General features: G+C 44.5%; 1 long non-coding RNA gene across 1 annotated transcript in view; it reads right to left on the bottom strand.

The window, feature by feature from the left end:
• Positions 1-279: 279 nt before the first annotated feature.
• Positions 280-5,776, bottom strand: part of LOC109302421 — a 9,825-nt gene continuing 4,328 nt past the window's right edge. Inside the window, exon 3 of the long non-coding RNA XR_002098758.1 lies at positions 280-1,129. This is a non-coding gene — a long non-coding RNA (uncharacterized LOC109302421). The remainder of the gene's footprint in view (positions 1,130-5,776) is intronic.

The raw sequence follows: 5,776 nt of genomic DNA, 5'->3' as shown, positions 1-5,776 counted from the left end.
GTCAGCTGCTCTGTGGTAACGGCTCTCATCCTGCAATAAGTGGAAGCTAAACCATGGCAGTTTAGACCAAAATGAAAGACTGTTAAATTACACCAGGCTAGTTTCCACTGACTGAAGAGTAACAGTATGCGCCTTCAGCTTTCCTGTGAAATACGAATTTTCATTTCTACCTAGGAATACTTTTACAGTCTTTGCTCTCTCCTCTGCCTGAAAAAGGGTACCTGTGCCTGAAAGCTTGCAAATAAAGGGGTTTTTTTTTTGCAAATATCTAGTTGGTCTAATAAAAGATATCACCTCTGCCAGGAGTTCTGATACAGTATGCACACTGGCAGTTATGCATATCCCACATCAAATTGTTTGCTTGTCCATACAGTATGCTCCAAGTGCTGTTTTGGTGTTTATCTATGACCATTCTCAAGCAAAATAAGCTAAAGTATGAAAGGACACCCTTAGACCATAATAAAAACGTGTGAGTTTATAATATCAGTTTTAATTCATGTCTTACACTATAACCCCAATAAAAAATGATGCAAACAAAGATAAGGTTGTACTAATGCAATGATGTATGCATATATATAAGTATGTTAGTTGAGTCCAGTGGAAACAAGAGTGAGAAGGTCCCTGATGAAGATCAGAGGGGTGGTAATGTGGGCATAACAAGGTAAGGAGAGGGAACTCATGTCAGCAAAACTAATTATAGACTGCGGGCAATGGAGTCTGTCAAAAATGCTCAGTCTTCTGGGTGAGTCTGGTATGGAATTAGGGGATGTCATACAAGAGACAGAAAATCTCAAGGTTCTGGATGATGAGATTGCTTCAGGGAAAGCTGAGGCCTTAAAACCCTAACGTGTGATGGCTAGTGCTGATAGGAGTTGCATCACAGTGATACAACAGAAACCAGCTAGGGGTGTATTATTCTCGACCAAGTCCCCTCACCTTGGCTGTGAGGCAAGAGAGGAAACGAGAAGGCCTCACTACTCCTGCTACCCCAAACACCATTGCTGTGCTGCTTCAGACATCTGGGAACTTTGAAGTGGCACCTCCATAAGGGTGGTGATCACAGCTGCTGTAGGTTGCAGGAGAGGGAAATCAGCAGAGAAGTGGGGTCTCCAAGCAAATCCTTGTGGCCCTAGGTGGGAGGCAAGGAAAAGTTTACAATGTAATGACAGATCTTAGTAGTGCACCTATTTTAAGGCAAGTATTCCATTTGTCAAGCCTTAAAATACAGCTGAAAATTCAAGCCGTCCCCTAACTAGATGAGGGGATCTGCCTTTTTTATCTAAGCCTGTATTTTTAACAGTTTCCTGAGTATCATTCTTTTGAGCTGCACAAGTCTATGCTTAAAGCTTAAACAAGTAAAAAGGGAGTACGGGAGAATGCTGATACTGACAGGCCGATCGTGCTGATTGGAATGGAAGGTTAAGCAAGCCTGACAAACTTGTTCATCAAATCAGTCACCAAGCCCACACATATTGGATCCCATTAATTCTTAAACCCGTGTGTAACGAGGTTATTGTCATTCCAAATCAATTCATCCAACCACGTGACACTTTCATTTATCTAAACTTGTCGCAACCATCCATCTATTGGTTGCCTGACTCCATTCATTTAAGAAATCTCACCATTTCTGTCATTCTGACTGGAACTTGTTTTCTTGGAGTCTGTGAAGCTTTTTTTGTTGACAAGCAAAATAGCTCCTGGTAGTTTGTACCAATAAATGGCATTAAATTATACACACACACAACGTACATATACATAATACACATGAATTTGGATTGTATTTTATATATGTTATAAAAACAATTTTTAGCATACATTTACCACATATCTCTCATCTGGCTGAGCTACACTTGGTGTGTGTTTGGGGCGGTGAGGTGGGCTAAGTCATTTTTTAGCCATGTTTATTTTTCCATGTATTGGCCTTTTGCTCTGGTACAAATTAGAGCAGTCTTGAATGTCTAGTGTCTCTGGCCCGGCTGGTTGCCTGTAGCTATTAAGTCAGCCTGAGGTCAGATATGTACATGGATGACTGAGCTGTATCCCCTTTCTCCTTGCCTTGTATATAGCATACCTATACCCTTACATGGGGATCCTGTAGTAGAAGACTGGAGTAGACCTGATCAAAAATTAAACTGAAACTAGCTAATTGTATTAAGGTCACATGTATTCTATAACAAACTCCAGTGTTCCACAATGAGTTATTATTAAGAGCGAGTCCAAGCCTATTAAGGGTGGTCCCATAGTGAAAATGATAGCCTGGGACTAGAGACATGGATTCATTGGGTATGTTCCACTGATTTCAGGCACCTTTGCAAACCTGATGATTAGCTGCTTTAGGGCTCCTATACATTTGCGCACAGGTTGTTGCTATGCACTGTAATTACAGTGCAATAGAAAAGGTGCAATTAATCAAGATTAAATTGAGTCTGCTGGAGCATGGTAATCACCATACTCCAGCAGACTCCAGTGTCATGTGTACCAATGTCCCCGCACTGAAAAATGGCAGTGGGGTGCTTTAAACTAAAGCTCATTTGACAAGTTTTAGTTTAAAGCACCCCACTGCCATTTCAGCGTGGGGATGCTGATACATGTGATGCTCCAGGTGCCTTAATTAGCGCAGCTCTGAGCCATGCTAATTAAAGAGCCCTTACCTCTTGGAGCACATCTATAAATGCCCTCTGTGCCTCAGCTCCCCATCTGAAAATCAGGGGTAAGTATGCTTCCCTACCTCACAAGGTGTTGAAAATAACTACATAAAGATTTGAGGCTCTCATATACTATAAAGTAAGACTTGTTTCACAGTTTCATAGCTGGTAGGGTCGGAAGGGACCTAAGCAGATCATCTAGTCTGACCCCCTGCCATGGGCAGGAAAGGATGCTGGGGTCAAATGACCCCAGCTAGGTGATTGTCTAGCCTCCTTTTGAAGACCCCCAGGGTAGGAGCCAGCACCACTTCCCTTGGAAGTTGGTTCCAGATCCTAGCCGCCTGGACAGTGAAGTAGTGCCTCTAGCCTGAATCTACTCTCAGTCAACTTATGGCTGTTGTTCCTTGTTACCCCTGGTAGTGCTTGGGGGAACAGGGACTCTCCCATTGCCTGCTGGTCTCCCTTGGCAAGTTTATAGGCAGCCACCAGATCCCCCCTCAGCCTCTCTTGTGGAGGCTGAACAGGTTCAGGTCCCGTAGCCTCTCCTCGTAGGGCCTTCCCTGCTGCCCCCTGATCATGCAAGTGGCCCTCCTCTGGACCCTCTCCATGTTGTCCACATCCCTCCTGAAGTGTGGCACCCAGAACTGGACGCAGTACTCCAGCTGTGGCCTGACCAATGCCGCATAGATGGGGAGGATCACCTCCCTGGACCTGCTCATGATGCAAGGTCCAGAACAGAGTTTGTGGCAAGGTCCAGAACAGGGCTAGGACTTTGCATCCCATTTTGTGGCCTAGCGGCCCACTACTTGCCCTATCTGAAGGCCTGTATTGGTCGGTTACTGCCTCACAGCATCTCCCAATGAGTCTTCAGAAGGAATTTATCCATCAGTCAGGGCTTGTCTTTAAACAAAGCAATTTAGTCCCTCAGAGTTTGGTTATCCTATCCAGGGAAAAGTGTTCAGCCAGCAAGTAGCCTCAGACTCCTTGCTCTCACCAGGTTTCCAGACAGTTCTTCATCCTGGGCAACTCCCAACTGAATGAAATACTCTTTCTTGCATTCCCACCTCCACAAGCCCTTGCTTGCTAGCTCTATCCAGGAGACTTGAACACCCCATCACAGGACCATGGAAGTACCCAAGATAGACAGCTGTCACTGGTCTGGGACTAAAAGCAGTGCCCATTCCAGTGACCATGTAAAATGAGACCCAATCACACCAGAAGGAATAGATCTTTGCATCACAAAACCCTGTTGCAAAAGCCGGTATCTTATTAGTGTACCCATTCAAAAGGCTGAAGACCTGTAGCCCCAGTGGTGTCCTCCACCCCAGAACAAGGCTAGGAACGGTAACAAAAAAAAGTGAGGAAGAGCCATCTTCAAAACTCAGAATATCTGACTGAAAACTTAGAACATTAATAACTGCATTCAGTCATGCCAGCTCTTACACTAGACAGCTGTATTTACATTTTTTTCCTTAAACTATTTTGTCCTTAAAATGTATTTTAGTGGCTGTGAAAAGGTGCTGAAATTGTAGTCATAGACAATAAAGTGAGTTCTTAGTTTTCTTGGGTGGCTTCTCCACACATAAGCTTTACCTTGACTTTGAAAAGCCATATGATTTAGGTCCAATTTAGCAGACTTGTGATGGTAAAAAGAGACAGCTAGCAGTGTTAGCCTGAAGTCAAGCAGAAGGCAGGATAGATTTGCACCTCACAGACTAACCAAAATAAATGAGAGAGAGAGAGAGAGAGCATGAACACACTTCCATGGGCTGAAGCTCACTTAATCAGATGCTGTGAAAGAAATGTGCATAAAGCAGAGTGTAAGAAGGAGAGAAACTTAAATACAAAAGACAGAAGGTTGGGTGCTGGAAGGGGCAAAGGAACAAGCAATACACCCACAGGAAAAAGGAGTCACAAAACTAACCCAGGTAATGGGATAAGAATCCATAATCCCCATTTAAAACATACTTAACACAATCTAGTCTGTGGATGATTTTTCCCCAGTTTCCCATTCAAATCCGCTTGAAAGAAGAGTCAGCTGCCTAAGAAGAGCCACCCTCAGATGGCTCCACCTTCAAGAGTGCCCAGGGAGGCTAAAGAGTTCTGCCACAGGCCTGTATGTCTTTTTGCAGCCAATGTCAGATGGTCACCCCAAGCAAGTGATGTCATATATGAAATTGGTAGAGACGTGGGTGAATGAACCTTGGATGTTATAAGCCATGTTACTAGGTCCTCCTCCCTCTGCCCCTGCATCTCTCTCTCTCTCCTTCCCTTCTACCTTTTCTATTCAAATCTCTCTCTCCTTCTTAAACACTGCTTTGTGCGCATCCTTTCACAGCATGACATGAAGTGAGCTTCAGCCCACAACAGCTTGTCCTATAGATATGATCTACTTTGGTTAGTTTATAAAGGTGAAAATCTACCCTGCCTTCTACTTGTGATAGTAAAGGGCAAAGCAAACTTAAACATTTCCCCCATTATAATGCAGGGTTATACATTTGGCTTCATATGTCAGCTCAAGTTACACTTTAGCTAAGAACCTCTAGGCAATAACCTGTCTCAGCACTAGAGGGAAAAGGTCATGTTTGGATCTGGCTTTACTTGTGTGTGCTAGCTAAACCCAGCCAAAACCTGATCACTTTTCCTAGTCATGACAATACCTCACAAGTCACATAGACAACATTTTAGCTTTGTGTATACATTGTGTGTACAGCTGACATTTAACCTCTCTGGCAGAAGTTATAAAAACATTTGATAAGTAGGGCCCACATTTATCTGTGACCTCCTTGCTCTCTCAGGCTGTGTCCACATGAGAGTGGATATTTGATTCCCTGGGACAATGAGTAGAAGCACACCTTGTGCCACCACTAGTTGTCCCCATGGAATGCTTGTGCCACGTGCCCTCTGGCACGTAGCAAGTTACCCCAGGTGGGGTAGGAGAGGCAAAGGCCAGCACTGGGCTGGCCCCAGGAGTCATATCTGAGGTTCTGGGGGCCTCCTGGGGCTGCAGCAGCAGCAATCCTGCCTCTTGGAGGCTGGCCGGCAGCTGGAGCATGACTTCAGCTGGCCAGGCTCTGGTTTTGAGCAGCGCATACTGCCTCTGCATGTGCTATGCTGCTGCTTTTTTTTTT

The sequence above is a fragment of the Gavialis gangeticus genome, unplaced genomic scaffold (assembly GCF_001723915.1).
Source record: "Gavialis gangeticus isolate Ggan-Ray unplaced genomic scaffold, GavGan_comp1, whole genome shotgun sequence".
Classification (NCBI taxonomy): Eukaryota; Metazoa; Chordata; order Crocodylia; family Gavialidae; genus Gavialis; species Gavialis gangeticus.
This window is presented reverse-complemented; position numbering and strand designations above follow the sequence as displayed.